A 19,526-nucleotide genomic window follows, 5' to 3' on the forward strand; every position below is an offset into this window, starting at 1 on the left:
AGTATAAGAAGAAAGAAGACTTCAAAGGCGGCAGAAGACTTCAGATCTTCTCTGAGGTAACGTGCAGCGGTAACGCTGCGCGCCATTGCTCCCACACACAACACACACTGCAGGCACTGATGGGTGCAGGGCGCAGGGGGGGGCGCCCTGGGCAGCAATAATAAACCTCTAGGACTGGCTAACATATATATATATATATATATATATAGGCTGCGGAGGCAGTATATTATATAATCCCCCGCCAGTATTGAAAATTTGAGCGGGACCGAAGCCCGCCGGTGAGGGGACGGAGCTTGATCCTCCAGCACTAACCAGCGCCATTTTCTCCACAGGACACTACAGAGAAGCTGGCTCCCCGGACTCTCCCCTGCTGAACACGGTGACAGAGAGCAAAGAAGGGGGGGGGGGCACTTGTAATTGGCGCAGTGTGTGTGTGTGAGTGTGTGTGTGTATGTGTGTGTGTATATATATATATATATATATATAAATATATATTTATATAAAAGCGCTGTTTATCTTGGAATTTTGTTTCCAGTGTTAGTTGGCGCTGGGTGTGTGCTGGCATACTCTCTCTCTGTCTCTCCAAAGGGCCTTATTGGGGAACTGTCTCCATATAAATATATCCCTGTGTGTGGGGGTGTCTGTACGCATGTGTCGGCATGTCTGAAGCGGAAGGCTCATCTAAGGAGGAGGTGGAGCAGATGATTGTGGTGTCTCCGTCGGCAACACCGACACCTGATTGGTTGGACATGTGGAATGTTTTAAATGCAAATGTGGCTTTATTACATAAGAGATTAGACAAAGCAGAGTCCAGGGATAATACAGGGAGTCAATCAATGGCTTTGACTGTGTCACAGGACCCTTCAGGGTCTCAAAAACGTCCCTTATCCCAAATAGCAGACACTGATACCGACACGGATTCTGACTCCAGTGTCGACTACGATGAGGCGAGGTTACACCCAAGGGTGGCCAAAAGTATTCATTATATGATTATTGCAATAAAAGATGTTTTGCATATCACAGATGACCCCTCTGTCCCTGACACGAGGGTACACATGTTTAAGGAAAAGAAACCTGAGGTAACCTTTCCCCCATCTCATGAGCTGAACGCGTTATTTGAAAAGGCTTGGGAAACTCCAGACAAGAAACTGCAGATTCCCAAAAGAATTCTTATGGCGTATCCTTTCCCAGCGCAGGACAGGTTACGGTGGGAATCCTCACCCAGGGGGGACAAGGCGTTAACGCGCATGTCCAAAAAGGTGGCGCTACCGTCTCCAGACACGGCAGCCCTCAAGGATCCTGCTGATCGCAGACAGGAAACTACTTTAAAATCAATTTATACACATACGGGTGCTTTGCTCAGACCGGCAATAGCATCGGCTTGGGTTTGTAGCGCGGTAGCAGCTTGGACAGATACCTTGTCAGCTGATATTGATACCCTGGATAGGGATACCAATTTATTGACCTTAGGTCACATTAAAGACGCAGTCTTATATATGAGAGACGCTCAGAGAGACGTTGGTCTGCTAGGTTTGAGAGCCAACGCCATGGCGATTTCTGCGGGGCGAGCCCTGTGGACCAGCCAATGGACGGGTGATGCCGACTCAAAGAAGCGTATGGAAGTTTTACCTTACAAAGGTGAGGATTTATTTGGGGAAGGTCTCGCGGACCTGGTTTCCACAGCTACCGGATGGCTCGGTCAGACCCATTCTAAACTTAAAATCCCTAAATCTGTACTTGAAAAAGTTCAAATTCAATATGGAATCGCTCCGGGCAGTGATCTCCAGCCTGGAAGGGGGGGATTTTATGGTGTCACTGGACATAAAGGACGCGTACCTTCATGTCCCCATATATCCCCCTCATCGAGCTTACCTGAGATTCGCTGTACAGAACTTTCATTACCAGTTTCAAACATTGCCGTTTGGGCTTTCCACGGCCCCGAGGACTTTCACAAAGGTCATGGCGGAAATGATGGTGCTCCTGCAGCGGCAGGGATTCACAATTATCCCGTACTTGGATGATCTCCTGATAAAAGCGAGATCGAGAGATCTGTTGCTGAAAAGCGTGGCGCTCTCACTGAGAGTGCTGCAGCAACATGGCTGGATTCTGAATCTACCAAAGTCACAGTTGGTTTCAACAACTCTGCTATCTTTCTTAGGCATGATTCTGGACACCGAACAAAAGAGGGTCTTTCTCCCAATGGAAAAAGCCCTGGAACTCCAGAACATGGTCAGAGACCTGTTAAAACCGAAAAGAGTGTCAGTCCATCAATGCACTCGAGTACTGGGAAAAATGGTGGCGACCTACGAGGCCATCCCCTTCGGCAGGTTTCATGCAAGGACGTTTCAGTGGGACCTTCTGGGCAAGTGGTCCGGGTCCCATCTTCAAATTAATCAGAAAATAACCCTGTCCCCCAGGGCCAGGGTGTCTCTCCTGTGGTGGCTGCAGAGTGCTCACCTTCTAGAGGGTCGCAGGTTCGGCATTCAGGACTGGGTTCTGGTGACCACTGACGCAAGCCTCCGAGGTTGGAGAGCAGTCTCGCAAGGAAAAAAGTTTCAGGGACTATGGTCAAGCGAGGAGGTTTGTCTACATATCAACGTACTGGAATTGAGGGCCATATACAATGGCCTACGTCAAGCGAAGAATCTTCTTCGCAACCTACCGGTTCTGATTCAATCAGACAACGTCACAGCCGTGGCTCATGTAAACCGCCAAGTCGGGACAAGGAGCAGAACGGCACTGGCGGAAGCCACCAGGATTCTTCGCTGGGCGGAAAATCACGTAAGCGCGTTGGCAGCGGTCTTCATTCCGGGAGTGGACAACTGGGAAGCAGACTTCCTCAGCAGACACGATCTCCATCCCGGAGAGTGGGGACTTCATCAGGAAGTTTTTGCAGAGATAACAAGTCATTGGGGACTTCCTCAAATAGACATGATGGCGTCACGCCTCAACAAGAAGCTTCGGATGTATTGTGCCAGGTCAAGGGACCCTCAGGCAGTAGCAGTAGACGCCCTGGTGACACCGTGTGTGTTTCAGTCGGTCTATGTGTTCCCTCCTCTTCCACTCATCTCAAAGATATTGAGAATCATAAGACGAAAAAGCGTGCGGACAATACTCATTGTTCCAGATTGGCCTCGAAGGGCCTGATATTCGGATCTTCAGGAAATACTCACAGAAGATCCGTGGCCTCTTCCTCTCAGAGAGGACCTGTTGCAACAGGGGCCCTGCGTGTTCCAAGACTTACCGCGGTTACGTTTGACGGCATGGCGGTTGAACACCGAATCCTAGCTGGGAAAGGCATTCCGGAAGAAGTCATCCCTACTCTGATAAAGGCTAGGAAGGAGGTGACGGCGAAACATTATCACCGTATCTGGAGAAAGTATGTATCTTGGTGTGAAGCCAAGAATGCTCCTACTGAGGAATTCCATCTGGGCCGTTTTCTTCACTTTCTACAAACAGGAGTGGATATGGGCCTAAAATTAGGCTCCATTAAGGTACAGATTTCGGCCTTATCAATTTTCTTTCAGAAGGAATTGGCTTCTCTCCCAGAAGTCCAGACTTTTGTAAAGGGAGTGCTGCACATACAGCCTCCTTTTGTGCCTCCAGTGGCACCATGGAACCTTAACGTGGTGTTACAGTTCCTAAAATCTCACTGGTTTGAACCTCTTCAAACGGTTGAATTAAAATTTCTCACTTGGAAGGTGGTCATGTTGTTGGCCTTGGCATCTGCAAGGTGGGTGTCCGAATTGGCGGCCTTGTCTCACAAAAGCCCCTATCTGATTTTCCATGTGGATAGAGCGGAATTAAGCACTCAATTTTTGCCTAAAGTGGTTTCATCGTTTCATATGAACCAACCTATTGTGGTGCCTATGGCTACGGGTGACTTGGAGGATTCCAAGTCCCTTGATGTAGTCAGGGCCTTAAAAATTTAAGTAGCCAGGACGGCTCGGGTTAGGAAAACAGAGGCACTGTTTATCCTGTATGCAGCCAACAAGGTTGGTGCTCCTGCTTCTAAGCAGACTATTGCTCGCTGGATCTGTAACACGATTCAGCAGGCTCATTCTACGTCTGGATTGCCGTTACCAAATTCGGTAAAGGCCCATTCCACTAGGAAGGTGGGCTCTTCTTGGGCGGCTGCCCGAGGCGTCTCGGCATTACAGCTTTGCTGAGCGGCGACTTTCAAACACTTTTGCAAAATTCTACAAGTTTGATACCCTGGCTGATGAGGACCTCATGTTTGCTCAATCGGTGCTGCAGAGTCATCCGCACTCTCCCGCCCGGTCTGGAGCTATGGTATAATCCCCATGGTCCTTACGGAGTCCCCAGCATCCTCTAGGACGTAAGAGAAAATAAGATTTTAAACCTACCGGTAAATCTTTTTCTCCTAGTCCGTAGAGGATGCTGGGCGCCCGTCCCCAGTGCCAGATTAAGGTTCACATGGGCCTGGAGCTGAAATTTATGAAGGGCCTATTTTATGGTGCCGCAGGGAATATGAAAACGCAGTGGGGATGTGACTAGTAATGTGGGGTGTGTGGTTGATGTTGTGAGGGTGTGGTCTGCACAGGGGGTGTGGCCTGTGCCATGTTGTGTGTGACTAATGCCTACCTTGAAAAACCTCAATCTCCCTACCTTCTTCACTTATATCAATAGTGTAATGAACAAAGGGAAACATCTCTTGTTAACATAACCGTAATATGAAAAATGACGCTTAGTGATGACGTCAATCTGAAACCTCTCAATGAAAGAAGCTACAGGTCCAGGTCGCATATTGATGTCAAATGTTAACTAATTCTGTATGTAAAAAAAATAAAGAAAAAGACTTTACTTTTTTTTAACATTAGCTGTACTGAGAAGATATATCAGGAATGGTAGTTAGAGGGTGTAGGGTTGGAGAGAGGGTGTCGTCTGGACAGGGTAGAACAGGGGTAACACTAAGGTGACCCAGCATATAGCATACCTCTCAACTGTCCCTATTTTTGTGGACAGTCCCTTTTTTGGGGACCGCACCGCTGTCCCACCCGCAGGTCGCAGTATCCCGCAGTGGGGGGCAGTTGGGAGGCTCCTGTCACTCGCTGCTCTGCTTAGGTGAATAGACGCCGTGCGCATGCTAGAGCTGGACACCTTTTCACCTGCTCTTTGTGTTGGTGATGTCATTACCGATCCCTCGCACAGATGATGTGAAGAGACGCCTCTGCAACTGCTGACTTACTGGCAGCTACGGAGGGAGGGAGACGTGGTGGAAATCTATTGGCCATAGCATAGAGCAGCATGTTAGTATAAGCTGCAGTGCGTCGTGGGGTGATAGAGAATGGCCACAGTCACAGGCAGACAGTCACGCAGTGATTGGCGTATCTCCTGAGACCGTCTTGTTTTAAAAAGCAAATTCTCAATCCTAATTTCAGGGTAAAATACATGCTTATAATAAGATTTTAAACCTACCGGTAAATCTTTTTCTCGTAGTCCGTAGAGGATGCTGGGGACTCCGTAAGGACCATGGGGGTATAGACAGGCTCCGCAGGAGACATGGGCACTCTAAAGAACTTTTCTCTGACGTCCTAGTGGATGCTGGGAACTCCGAAAGGACCATGGGGAATAGCGGCTCCGCAGGAGACTGGGCACAAAAGTAAAAGCTTTAGGACTACCTGGTGTGCACTGGCTCCTCCCCCTATGACCCTCCTCCAAGCCTCAGTTAGATTTTTGTGCCCGAACGAGAAGGGTGCACACTAGGTGGCTCTCCTGAGCTGCTTAGTGAAAAAGTTTAAGTATAGGTTTTTTATTTTCAGTGAATCCTGCTGGCAACAGGTTCACTGCACCGAGGGACTAAGGGGAGAAGAAGCGAACTCACCTGCGTGCAGAGTGGATTGGGCTTCTTAGGCTACTGGACATTAGCTCCAGAGGGACGATCACAGGCCCAGCCATGGATGGGTCCCAGAGCCGCGCCGCCGGCCCCCTTACAGAGCCAGAAGACTGAAGAGGTCCGGAAAATCGGCGGCAGAAGACGTCCTGTCTTCAATAAGGTAGCGCACAGCACCGCAGCTGTGCGCCATTGCTCTCAGCACACTTCACACTCCGGTCACTGAGGGTGCAGGGCGCTGGGGGGGGCGCGCCCTGAGACGCAATAAAAACACCTTAGATGGCAAAAAATACATCACATATAGCTCCTGGGCTATATGGATGCATTTAACCCCTGCCAATTTTTCCTTAAAAAAGCGGGAGAAAGGCCGCCGAGAAGGGGGCGGAGCCTATCTCCTCAGCACACTGGCGCCATTTTCCCTCACAGCTCCGTTGGAGGGAAGCTCCCTGACTCTCCCCTGCAGTCCTGCACTACAGAAACAGGGTAAAACAAGAGAGGGGGGGCACTAATTTGGCAGATAAATCTATACAGCAGCTATATAAGGGAAAAACACTTATATAAGGTTATCCCTGTATATATATATAGCGCTCTGGTGTGTGCTGGCAAACTCTCCCTCTGTCTCCCCAAAGGGCTAGTGGGGTCCTGTCCTCTATCAGAGCATTCCCTGTGTGTGTGCTGTGTGTCGGTACGTTGTGTCGACATGTATGAGGAGGAAAATGGTATGGAGGCGGAGCAATTGCCTGTAATAGTGATGTCACCCCCTCGGGAGTCGACACCTGACTGGATGGTCTTATGGAAGGAATTACGTGATAGTGTCAGCACTTTACAAAAGACTGTTGACGACATGAGACAGCCGGCAAATCAGTTATTACCTGTACAGGCGTCTCAAACACCGTCAGGGGCTCTAAAGCGCCCGTTACCTCAGATGGTCGACACAGACCCAGACACGGACACTGACTCCAGTGTCGACGGTGAGGAAACAAACGTATTTTCCAGTAGGGCCACACGTTACATGATCACGGCAATGAAGGAGGTTTTGAACATTTCTGATACTACAAGTACCACAAAAAAGGGTATTATGTGGGGTGTGAAAAAACTACCCGTAGTTTTTCCTGAATCAGATGAATTAAATGAGGTGTGTGATGAAGCGTGGGTTTCCCCCGATAAAAAACTGCTAATTTCTAAAAAAATTGTTGGCATTATACCCTTTCCCGCCAGAGGTTAGGGCGCGTTGGGAAACACCCCCTAGGGTAGATAAGGCGCTCACACGCTTATCAAAACAAGTGGCATTACCGTCTCCTGATACGGCCGCCCTCAAGGAACCAGCTGATAGGAAGCTGGAAAATATCCTAAAAAGTATGTACACACATACTGGTATTGTACTGCGACCAGCAATCGCCTCAGCCTGGATGTGCAGTGCTGGGGTGGCTTGGTCGGATTCCCTGACTGAAAATATTGATACCCTGGACAGGGACAATATATTATTGACTATAGAGCATTTAAAAGATGCATTTCTATATATGCGAGATGCACAGAGGGATATTTGCACTCTGGCATCAAGAGTAAGTGCGCTGTCCATTTCTGCCAGAAGAGGGTTATGGACGCGACAGTGGTCAGGTGATGCGGATTCCAAACGGCATATGGAAGTATTGCCGTATAAAGGGGAGGAGTTATTTGGGGTCGGTCTATCGGACCTGGTGGCCACGGCAACGGCTGGGAAATCCACCTTTTTACCCCAGGTCACCTCTCAGCAGAAAAAGACACCGTCTTTTCAGGCTCAGTCCTTTCGTCCCCATAAGGGCAAGCGGGCAAAAGGCCACTCATATCTGCCCCAAGGCAGAGGAAGGGGAAAAAGACTGCAGCAGGCAGCCTCTTCCCAGGAACAGAAGCCCTCCCCCGCTTCTGCCAAGTCCTCAGCATGACGCTGGGGCCTTACAAGCGGACTCAGGCACGGTGGGGGCCCGTCTCAAGAATTTCAGCGCGCAGTGGGCTCACTCGCAAGTGGACCCCTGGATCCTGCAGGTAGTATCTCAGGGGTACAAATTGGAATTCGAGACGTCTCCCCCTCGCCGGTTCCTGAAGTCTGCTTTACCAACGTCTCCCTCCGACAGGGAGGCGGTATTGGAAGCCATTCACAAGCTGTATTCCCAGCAGGTGATAATCAAGGTACCCCTCCTACAACAGGGAAAGGGGTATTATTCCACGCTGTTTGTGGTACCGAAGCCGGACGGCTCGGTGAGACCTATTTTAAATCTGAAATCCTTGAACACTTACATACAAAGGTTCAAATTCAAGATGGAGTCACTCAGAGCAGTGATAGCGAACCTGGAAGATGGGGACTATATGGTGTCTCTGGACATCAAGGATGCATACCTCCATGTCCCAATTTGCCCTTCTCACCAAGGGTACCTCAGGTTTGTGGTACAGAACTGTCACTATCAGTTTCAGACGCTGCCGTTTGGATTGTCCACGGCACCCCGGGTCTTTACCAAGGTAATGGCCGAAATGATGATTCTTCTTCGAAGAAAAGGCGTCTTAATTATCCCTTACTTGGACGATCTCCTGATAAGGGCAAGGTCCAGGGAACTGTTAGAGGTCGGAGTAGCACTATCTCAAGTAGTACTACGACAGCACGGGTGGATTCTAAATATTCCAAAATCGCAGCTGATTCCGACGACACGTCTGCTGTTCCTAGGGATGATTCTGGACACAGTCCAGAAAAAGGTGTTTCTCCCGGAGGAGAAAGCCAGGGAGTTATCCGACCTAGTCAGGAACCTCCTAAAACCAGGCCAAGTGTCAGTGCATCAATGCACATGGGTCCTGGGAAAAATGGTGGCTTCTTACGAAGCGATTCCATTCAGCAGATTCCACGCAAGAGCTTTTCAGTGGGATCTGCTGGACAAATGGTCCGGATCGCATCTTCAAATGCATCAGCGGATAACCCTGTCTCCAAGGACAAGGGTGTCTCTCCTGTGGTGGTTGCAGAGTGCTCATCTTCTAGAGGGCCGCAGATTCGGCATTCAGGACTGGGTCCTGGTGACCACGGATGCCAGCCTGAGAGGCTGGGGAGCAGTCACACAGGGAAAAAATTTCCAGGGCTTGTGGTCAAGCATGGAAACGTCACTTCACATAAATATCCTGGAACTAAGGGCCATTTACAATGCCCTAAGTCAGGCAAGGCCTCTGCTTCAGGGTCAGCCGGTGTTGATCCAGTCGGACAACATCACGGCAGTCGCCCACGTAAACAGACAGGGCGGCACAAGAAGCAGGAGGGCAATGACGGAAGTTGCAAGGATTCTTCGCTGGGCGGAAAATCATGTGATAGCACTGTCAGCAGTGTTCATTCCGGGAGTGGACAACTGGGAAGCAGACTTCCTCAGCAGACACAACCTCCACCCGGGGGAGTGGGGACTTCACCCAGAAGTCTTCCACATGATTGTGAACCGTTGGGAAAAACCAAAGGTGGACATGATGGCGTCCCGCCTCAACAAAAAACTGGACAGATATTGCGCCAGGTCAAGGGACCCTCAGGCAATAGCTGTGGACGCTCTGGTAACACCGTGGGTGTACCAGTCAGTGTATGTGTTCCCTCCTCTGCCTCTCATACCCAAGGTACTGAGAATCATAAGAAGGAGAGGAGTAAGGACTATACTCGTGGCTCCGGATTGGCCAAGAAGGACTTGGTACCCGGAACTTCAAGAGATGCTCACGGAGGACCCGTGGCCTCTACCTCTAAGAAAGGACCTGCTCCAACAGGGACCCTGTCTGTTCCAAGACTTACCGCGGCTGCGTTTGACGGCATGGCGGTTGAACGCCGGATCCTGAAGGAAAAAGGCATTCCGGATGAAGTCATCCCTACCCTGATCAAAGCCAGGAAGGATGTAACTGTGCAACATTATCACCGTATTGGGCGTAAATATGTTGCGTGGTGTGAGGCCAGGAAGGCCCCTACAGAGGAATTTCAACTGGGTCGTTTCCTGCATTTCCTGCAAACAGGACTGTCTATGGGCCTAAAATTAGGGTCCATTAAGGTTCAAATTTCGGCCCTGTCGATTTTCTTCCAGAAAGAACTAGCTTCAGTTCCTGAAGTTCAGACGTTTGTCAAGGGGGTACTGCATATACAGCCTCCTTTTGTGCCTCCAGTGGCACCTTGGGATCTCAATGTAGTTTTGGGGTTCCTAAAATCACATTGGTTTGAACCACTCACCACTGTGGACTTAAAATATCTCACATGGAAAGTGGTAATGCTGTTAGCCCTGGCTTCAGCCAGGCGTGTCTCAGAATTGGCGGCTTTATCCTGTAAAAGCCCTTACCTAATTTTTCATACGGACAAGGCAGAATTGAGGACTCGTCCTCAATTTCTCCCTAAGGTGGTTTCAGCGTTTCACTTAAACCAGCCTATTGTGGTACCTGCGGCTACTAGGGACTTGGAGGATTCCAAGTTGCTGGACGTAGTCAGGGCCCTGAAAATATATGTTTCCAGGACGGCTGGAGTCAGAAAATCTGACTCGCTGTTTATCCTGTATGCACCCAACAAGCTGGGTGCTCCTGCTTCTAAGCAGACTATTGCTCGTTGGATTTGTAGTACAATTCAGCTTGCACATTCTGTGGCAGGCCTGCCACAGCCAAAATCTGTAAAAGCCCATTCCACACGGAAAGTGGGCTCATCTTGGGCGGCTGCCCGAGGGGTCTCGGCTTTACAACATTGCCGAGCAGCTACTTGGTCAGGGGCAAACACGTTTGCTAAATTCTACAAATTTGATACCCTGGCTGAGGAGGACCTGGAGTTCTCTCATTCGGTGCTGCAAAGTCATCCGCACTCTCCCGCCCGTTTGGGAGCTTTGGTATAATCCCCATGGTCCTTTCGGAGTTCCCAGCATCCACTAGGACGTCAGAGAAAATAAGAATTTACTTACCGATAATTCTATTTCTCATAGTCCGTAGTGGATGCTGGGCGCCCATCCCAAGTGCGGATTGTCTGCAATACTTGTACATAGTTATTGTTACAAAAATCGGGTTATTATTGTTGTGAGCCATCTTTTCAGAGGCTCCTCTGTTATCATGCTGTTAACTGGGTTCAGATCACAAGTTGTACGGTGTGATTGGTGTGGCTGGTATGAGTCTTACCCGGGATTCAAAATCCTTCCTTATTGTGTACGCTCGTCCGGGCACAGTATCCTAACTGAGGCTTGGAGGAGGGTCATAGGGGGAGGAGCCAGTGCACACCAGGTAGTCCTAAAGCTTTTACTTTTGTGCCCAGTCTCCTGCGGAGCCGCTATTCCCCATGGTCCTTTCGGAGTTCCCAGCATCCACTACGGACTATGAGAAATAGAATTATCGGTAAGTAAATTCTTATTTTAGTATGGGTGTGCACTGGCTCCTCCCTCTATGCCCCTCCTCCAGACCTCAGTTAAGAGAACTGTGCCCAGAGGAGATGGACAATACGAGGAAAGGATTTTGTTAATCTAAGGGCAAGATTCATACCAGCCCACACCAATCACACCGTATAACCTGGAATACACATAACCAGTTAACAGTATGAATAAATAACAGTATCAGTCAAAGACCGATTCCAACTGTAACATAACCCTTATGTAAGCAATAACTATATACAAGTCTTGCAGAGTTTCCGCACTGGGACGGGCGCCCAGCATCCTCTACGGACTACGAGAAAAAGATTCACCGGCAGGTTTAAAATCTTATTTTCGCTTACGTCCTAGAGGATGCTGGGGACTCCGTAAGGACCATGGGGTTTATACCAAAGCTCCAGATCGGGCGGGAGAGTGCGGATGACTCTGTAGCACCGACTGAGCAATTGCGAGGTCCTCGTCAGCCAGGGTATCAAACTTGTAGAATTTTACAAAAGTGTTTGAACCCGACCAAGTAGCTGCTCGGCAAAGTTGTAAAGCCGAGACCCCTCGGGCAGCCGCTCAAGAAGAGCCCACCTTCCTAGTGGAATGGGCCTTCACCGAATTTGGTAATGGCAATCCAGCCGTAGAATAAGCCTGCTGAATCGTGTTACAGATTCAGCGAGCAATAGTCTGCTTCGAAGCAGGTGCGCCAATCTTGTTGGCTGCATACAGGACAAACAGACCCTCTGTTTTCCTAACCCTAGCCGTTCTGGCTACATAAATCTTCAAGGCCCTGACTACATCCAAGGACTTGGAGTTCTCCAAGTCACTCGTAGCCACCGGCACTACGATAGGTTGGTTCATATGAAATGAAGACACCACCTTAGGTAGAAATTGAGGACGAGTCCTCAATTCCGCTCTATCCACATGAAAAATCAAATAGGGGCTCTTGTGAGACAAGGCCGCCAATTCTGATACACGCCTTGCAGATGCCAAGGCCAATAACATAACCACCTTCCAGGTGAGAAATTTTAATTCAACCGTTTGAAGGGGCTCAAACCAGTGATATTTAAGGAACCGTTACACCACGTTAAGGTCCCAGGGTGCCACTGGGGGCACAAAAGGAGGCTGGATGTGCAGCACTCCTTTCACAAAAGTCTGGATATCTGGTAAAGAAGCCAATTTCTTCTGAAAGAAAATAGATAGGGCCGAAATCTGTACCTTAACAGAGCCTAACTTTAGGCCCATATCCACTCCTGTCTGTAGGAAGTGGAGAACACGTCCCAGATGGAAATCTTCCGTAGGAGCATTCTTGGTTTCACACCAAGAGACATATTTCCGCCAGATACGGTGATAATGTTTCGCCGTCACCTCCTTCCTAGCCTTTATCAGAGTAGGTATGACCTCCTCCGGAATACCTTTTTCAGCTAGGATTCGGCGTTCAACCGCCATGCCGTCAACCGCGGTAAGTCTTGGAATACGCAGGGCCCCTGCTGCAACAGGTCCTCCCTGAGAGGAAGGGGCCAAGGATCTTCTGTGAGCATTTCCTGAAGATCTGAGTACCAGGCCCTTCGAGGCCAGCCTGGAACAATGAGTATCGACTGTACTCTTTTCTGTCTTATAATCCTCAAAATCTTTGCGATGAGAGGAAGAGGAGGAAACACATAGACCGACTGAAACACCCATGGTGTCACCAGGGCGTCTACTGCTACTGCCTGAGGGTCCCGAGACCTGGCACAGTACCTCGGAAGTTTTTTGTTGAGGCGTGACGCCATCATGTCTATTTGAGGAATTCCCCAGAGACTCGTTATCTCTGCAAAGACTTCTTGATGAAGTCCCCACTCTCCTGGATGGAGATCGTGTCTGCTGAGGAAGTCCGCTTCCCAGTTGTCTACTCCAGGAATGAAGACAGCTGACAGAGTGCTTACGTGATTTTCCGCCCAGCGAAGAATCCTGGTGGCTTCCGCCATTGCGACTCTGCTCCTTGTCCCGCCTTGGCGGTTCACATGTGCCACTGCTGTGACATTGTCTGATTGAATCAGAACCGGTAGGTTGCGAAGAAGACCCTCCGCTTGTCGAAGGCCGTTGTATATGGCCCTTAATTCCAGCACATTGATGTGCAGACAGGACTCCTGGTTTGACCATAGTCCCTGAAAATTTCCTCCTTTGGTGACTGCTCCCCATCCTCGGAGGCTCACGTCCGTGGTCACCAGAACCCAGTCTTGAATGCCGAATCTGCGACCCTCTAGAAGGTGAGCACTTTGCAGCCACCATAGGAGAGACACCCTGGCCCTGGGGGACAGTGTTATTTTCTGAAGTATTTGTAGATGGGACCAGGACCACTGGTCCAGAAGATCCCACTGAAATGGCCTTGCATGAAACCTGCCGAAAGGAATGGCCTCGTATGAGGCCACCATTTTTCCCAGAACTCGAGTGCATTGATGAACTGACACTGTTTTTGGCTTTAGCAGGTCTCTGACCATGTTCTGGAGGTCCTGGGCTTTTTCCGACGGTAGAAAAACCTTCTTTCGTTCCGTGTCCAGTATCATTCCTAGGAACGATAGTCGAGTCGTTGGAACCAATTGCGACTTTGGCAGATTGAGAATCCAACCGTGTTGTTGGAGCACCCTCAGGGAGAGCGACACGTTCTTCAGCAATTGATCTCCTGAACTCGCTTTTATCAGGAGATCGTCCAAGTATGGGATAATTGTGACACCCTGCCTACGCAGGATCACCATAATTTCCGCCATTACCTTGGTGAAAATCCTCGGGGCCGTGGAAAGCCCAAACGGCAACGTCTGAAACTGGTAATGACAATCCTGTACAGCGAATCTCAGGTACTGCTGATGAGTGGAATATATGGGGACATGAAGGTAAGCATCCTTTATGTCTAGCGACACCATAAAATCCCCTCCTTCCAGGCTGGAAATTACAGCTCTGAGCGATTCCATCTTGAATTTGAACCGTTTCAAGTACAGGTTTAGGGATTTTAAATTTAAAATGGGTCTGACCGAACCATCCGGCTTCGGGACCACAAACAGGGTCGAATAATATCCTTTTCCCTGGTGGTGCAGGGGAACCCTGACAATCACTTGCTGTTGACACAGGGTTTGAATTGCAGCTAATACTACCTCCCTCTCTGGGGAGGAAGCTGGTATGGCCGACTTGAAAAACCGGCGCGGGGGCACTTCCTCAAATTCCAGCCTGTAGCCCTGGGAAACAATTTCCCTCGCCCAAGGGTCCACGTCCGACTGAACCCAGACTTGGCTGAAGAGTCGAAGGCGTGCCCCCACCGGTGCGGACTCCCGTAGGGGAGCCCCAGCGTCATGCGGTGGACTTAGCGGAAGCCGGGGAGGACTTCTGCTCTTGGGAACTAGCCGAAGCAGGTGTTCTCTTACCTCTACCCTTACCTCTGGCGAGGAAAGAGGAGCCCCGACCTCTTCTGGACTTATGCGACCGAAAGGACTGCATCTGATACTGTGGAGGTTTCTTTTGCTGTTGGGGAACAAAAGGTAAAAAGGTAGATTTACCCGCGGTAGCTGTGGAAACCAGGTCCGCGAGACCGTCCCCAAACAATACATCACCCTTGTAAGGTAAGACCTCCATATGCTTTTTTGAGTCCGCATCACCCGTCCATTGGCGGATCCATAAGGATCTTCTCGCCGAAATAGCCATGGCATTGGCTCTTGAACCCAGTAATCCAATGTCTCTTTGAGCGTCCCTCATATATAAGACTGCGTCCTTAATATGAGCTAATGTTAACAAACTGGTATCCCTATCAAGGGTATCAAGGTCAGCTGACAGGGTATCTGTCCAAGCTGCTACTGCACTACATACCCATGCCGACGCAATTGCCGGTCTAAGTAAAGTACCAGTATGTGTATAAATAGACTTTAATGTAGTCTCTTGCCTGCGGTCCGCAGGATCCTTGAGGGCCGCCGTGTCAGGAGACGGCAGCGCCACCTTCTTGGACAGGCGAGTTAAAGCCTTGTCCACTGTGGGAGAGGATTCCCAACGTACCCTGTCCTGTGTAGGGAAAGGGTATGCCATAAGAATCCTTTTGGGAATCTGCAGTTTCTTATCTGGAGTTTCCCAAGCTTTTTCACATAACTCGTTAAGTTCATGAGATGGGGGAAAGTTTACTACCTGTTTCTTCTCCTTAAACATGTGCACCCTCGTGTCGGGCACTGAGGGTTCATCAGTGATATGCAAAACATCTTTTATTGCAATAATCACGCACTGAATACTTTTTGTCACCCTTGGGTGCAATCTCGCTTCCTCATAGTCGACACTGGAATCAGAGTCCGTGTCGGTATCTGTGTCCACTATTTGTGACAAGGGACGTTTCTGAGACCCCGACGGGCCCTGTGAGTCGGTGTAATCCGTAGATTGACCCCCTGTCGACACCCTGGACTCTGCTTTGTCCAGTCTCTTATGTTATGATGCTACACTTGCATTTAACATATGCCACATATCCATCCAATCCTGAGTCGGCACCACCGACGGGGACACACCACTCATCTGCTCCACCTCCTCTTTGGATAAGCCTTCCGCTTCAGACATGCCAACACACACGTACCGACACCCCACACACACCGGGATATAGCTATAAGGGGACAATTCCCCAAAGCAGGCCCTTTGGAGAGACAGAGAGAGAGTATGCCAGCACACACCCAGCGCCAAACTGACACTGGAATAAACCCAGATAGCGCTTTTATATGAAATTACACTGATTTCCACTCACTGCGCCTGTAATGTGCCCCCCTCCTCTTTTTCCAGCCCTCTGAGCTCGTTCAGCAGGGGAGAGTCCGGGGAGCCAGCGGCGGGCTTCGGTCCCGCTTCAATAATCAAAAAATGGCGGGGGATCATTTATTTGCTGCCTCCGCAGCCTAATAAAGATATTTATTGCCAGTAATGAGGTTTATTGCTGCCCAGGGCGCCCCCCCTGCGCCCTGCACCCATCTGTGCCATGTGTGTGTGTTGTGTGGGAGCAATGGCGCGCAGCGTTACTGCTGCGCGCTTACCTCAGGAATATCTGAAGTCTTCTGCCGCCTTGAAGCCTTCTTTTCTTCTCATACTCACCCGGCTTCTTTTTTCCGGCTCTGCGAGGAGGACGGCCGCGCGGCTCCGGGACGAACCCCATGGTGAGACCTGTGTTCCGACTCCCTCTGGAGCTAATGGTGTCCAGTAGCCTAAGAAGCAGAGCCTATCATTTAAGTAGGTCTGCTTCTCTCTCCTCAGTCCCACGATGCAGGGAGTCTGTTGCCAGCAGAGCTCCCTGAAAATAAAAAACCTAACAAAATTCTTTTACACAGAAAACTCAGGAGAGCTCCCTGTAATGCACCCTATCTCCTCTGGGCACAAGATCTAACTGAGGTCTGGAGGAGGGGCATATAGGGAGGAGCTAGTGCACACCCATACTAAAAGTTCTTTAGAGTGCCCATGTCTCCTGCGGAGCCCGTCTATACCCCCGTGGTCCTTACAGAGTCCCCAGCATCCTCTAGGACGTAAGAGAAATAAAGTTAATTAAAGCAATATGCACTCCTCCCACAGACTCATCTGTAATGTCACCAACAGTGACCACATGCAGTCCGTTTTAAAAAAACAGGGCACTCACCAATACACAAATGGTATAACCACTGTTTAATTTTACATCTCCATAAGGAATCTCCAGTTATGAGAAAACAGCGGACTTTCATATTCATACCACTGAGCTGGTCGTCATTCTCAAGACACATTGGAACCCGACAGGAAAATACAAACACACTGGACCCAAAGGGGACGGGGGGGGGGGGGGGGGGGGGGTAAACTTAATGGCCTCAATAGAATAAACACATTGGCCCCACACTCCCTCCTCCCGCAGCCTGCGTTTTATCACACTGACACACTCCATTCCCCCGCGGCCTGCCCTCTATCACACTCTTTGCCCCCGTGGCCTGCGCCATACTTGCCTACCTGACCCTCTCCATGAGGGAGAAAATGCTCTGTTCCTGGACTTTCCTGGTAATGTATGATTGCCATCACCTGTGGTGAGCTAGTTAATTGATAAGAAAGGTGTTTCACCACAGGTGATGGCAATCATACATTACTAGGAAAGGACAGGAACAGAGCATTTTCTCCCTCATGGAGAGGGTCAGGTAGGCAAGTATGGCCTGCGCTGTATCACACTCACACACTCCCTCCCCCGAGGCCTGCTCTGTATCACACTCATACACTCTCTCCCCCCGCAGCCTGCCCTGTATCACACTCACACACTCCCTCCTCCCGCAGCCTGTCCTATGCCCTGCATAACACTCACACTCTCCCTCTCACCGCAGTCTGCCCTGTATCACAGTCACACACTCCCTCCCCCCAAGGCCTGCTCTGTATCACACTCACAAACTACCTCCCCCCGCAGCCTGCCCTGTATCACACTCGCACACTCCCTCCCCCCGCAGTCTGCCATGTATCACACTCACACACTCCCTCCCCCCGAGGCCTGCTCTGTATCACACTCACACACTCCCTCCCCCCGAGGCCTGATCTGTATCACACTCACACACTCCCTCCCCCCGAGGCCTGCCCTGTATCACACTCGCACACTCCCTCCCCCCGCAGTCTGCCATGTATCACACTCACACACTCCCTCCCCCCGAGGCCTGCTCTGTATCACACTCACACACTCCCTCCCCCCGAGGCCTGATCTGTATCACACTCACACACTCCCTCCCCCCGAGGCCTGCTCTGTATCTCACTCACACACTCCCTCCTCCCGAGGCCTGCCCTGTATCACACACACTCCCTCCCCCCGCAGCCTGCCCTGTATCACACTCACACACTCCCTCCCCCCGCGGCCTGCCCTGTATCACACTCACACACTCCCTCCCCCCGCAGCCTTCCCTGTATCACACTCACACACTCCCTCCCCCGGCAGCCTGCCCTGTATCACACTCACACACTCCCTCCCCCCGCGGCCTGCCCTGTATCACACTCACACACTCCCTCCCCCCGCAGCCTTCCCTGTATCACACTCACACACTCCCTCCCCCGGCAGCCTGCCCTGTATCAAACTCACACACTCCCTCTCCCCGCAGCCTGCCCTGTATCACACTCACACACTCCCTCACCCGGCAGCCTGCCCTGTATCACACTCACACACTCCCTCCCCCCGCAGCCTGCCCTGTATCACACTCACACACTCCCTCATCCGGCAGACTGCCCTGTATCACACTCACACACTCCCTCCCCCCGCAGCCTGCCCTGTATCACACTCACACACTCCCTCACCCGGCAGCCTGCCCTGTATCACACTCACACACTCCCTCCCCCCGCACTGTATCACTCTCACACACTTCCTCACTCATGCTCTATATTAAACTCTATCCCCTGCAGAAGCTCATATGCAAGACACACACACTATAGAAGTTAACATGGAAGTAACACACACACACACACACACACACACACACACACACACACACACACACACACACACAAAAAGAGGCTCACACAGATACACAAGTCACATACAATTCCTTCCACTCACTCTTTACCTTACACTACAGCAGAGACCAATGCAGTGTCAATGGCTGGGTCAGACCTGGATGTTGTGCACCGTGTTCAGCAGGCAGATCTCCTCTTCTCCAGCCATGTGCAGCAGCAAGCCCTGGCAGCCTGAGTCCCGCATAGCTCCGCCCCCTGGGTCCCATGTAGCCCGCCCCCTGCCGAGTTCCTTTATTCCCTGTGAGTACCCGCTGGCCGCTAGCATTTGGAGCCACTCGGTCGGCACTATGAGTCAATGTACTACTAGTACCAGCTACAGGGGCGGTGCTTCACACTGTCACTGGCAAGCTGCTGTAGCAGGGAAATTTATTTCCTTGCTGCAGCAGCAGCAGCAATGCAGATGCAGTGGGCCTATTGTGATGGGGGGCCTGGAGCTGCAGCTCCACCCGCCCCATTGTTAATCCGGCCCTGCCCGTCCCAAGTGCGGACATATTTCTGCAAGGCTTGTATATAGTTGTTGCTTACATAAGGCTTATGTTACAGTTAAGATCAGTCGTTGGCTGATGCTGTTTTGTTCATACTGTTAACTGGTTGCGTATATTCCAGGTTATACGGTGTGGATGGTGTGGGCTGGTATGAATCTTGCCCTTAGATTAACTAAAATCCTTTCCTCGTACTGTCCGTCTCCTCTGGGCACAGTTTCTCTAACTGAGGTCTGGAGGAGGGGCATAGAGGGAGGAGCCAGTGCACACCCATCTAAAGTTCTTTATAGTGCCCATGTCTCCTGCGGAGCCAGTCTATACTCCATGGTCCTTACGGAGTCCCCAGCATCCTCTACG

The 19,526-nt window shown here is 50.5% G+C and overlaps 1 protein-coding gene across 9 annotated transcripts in view; it reads left to right on the forward strand.

Moving 5' to 3' along the window:
- ARVCF (ARVCF delta catenin family member) overlaps nucleotides 1-19,526 on the forward strand; it is a 1,509,311-nt gene that overhangs the window by 233,112 nt on the left and 1,256,673 nt on the right. The window lies entirely within an intron of this gene.

Source organism: Pseudophryne corroboree, chromosome 1 (genome assembly GCF_028390025.1).
Source record: "Pseudophryne corroboree isolate aPseCor3 chromosome 1, aPseCor3.hap2, whole genome shotgun sequence".
Classification (NCBI taxonomy): Eukaryota; Metazoa; Chordata; class Amphibia; order Anura; family Myobatrachidae; genus Pseudophryne; species Pseudophryne corroboree.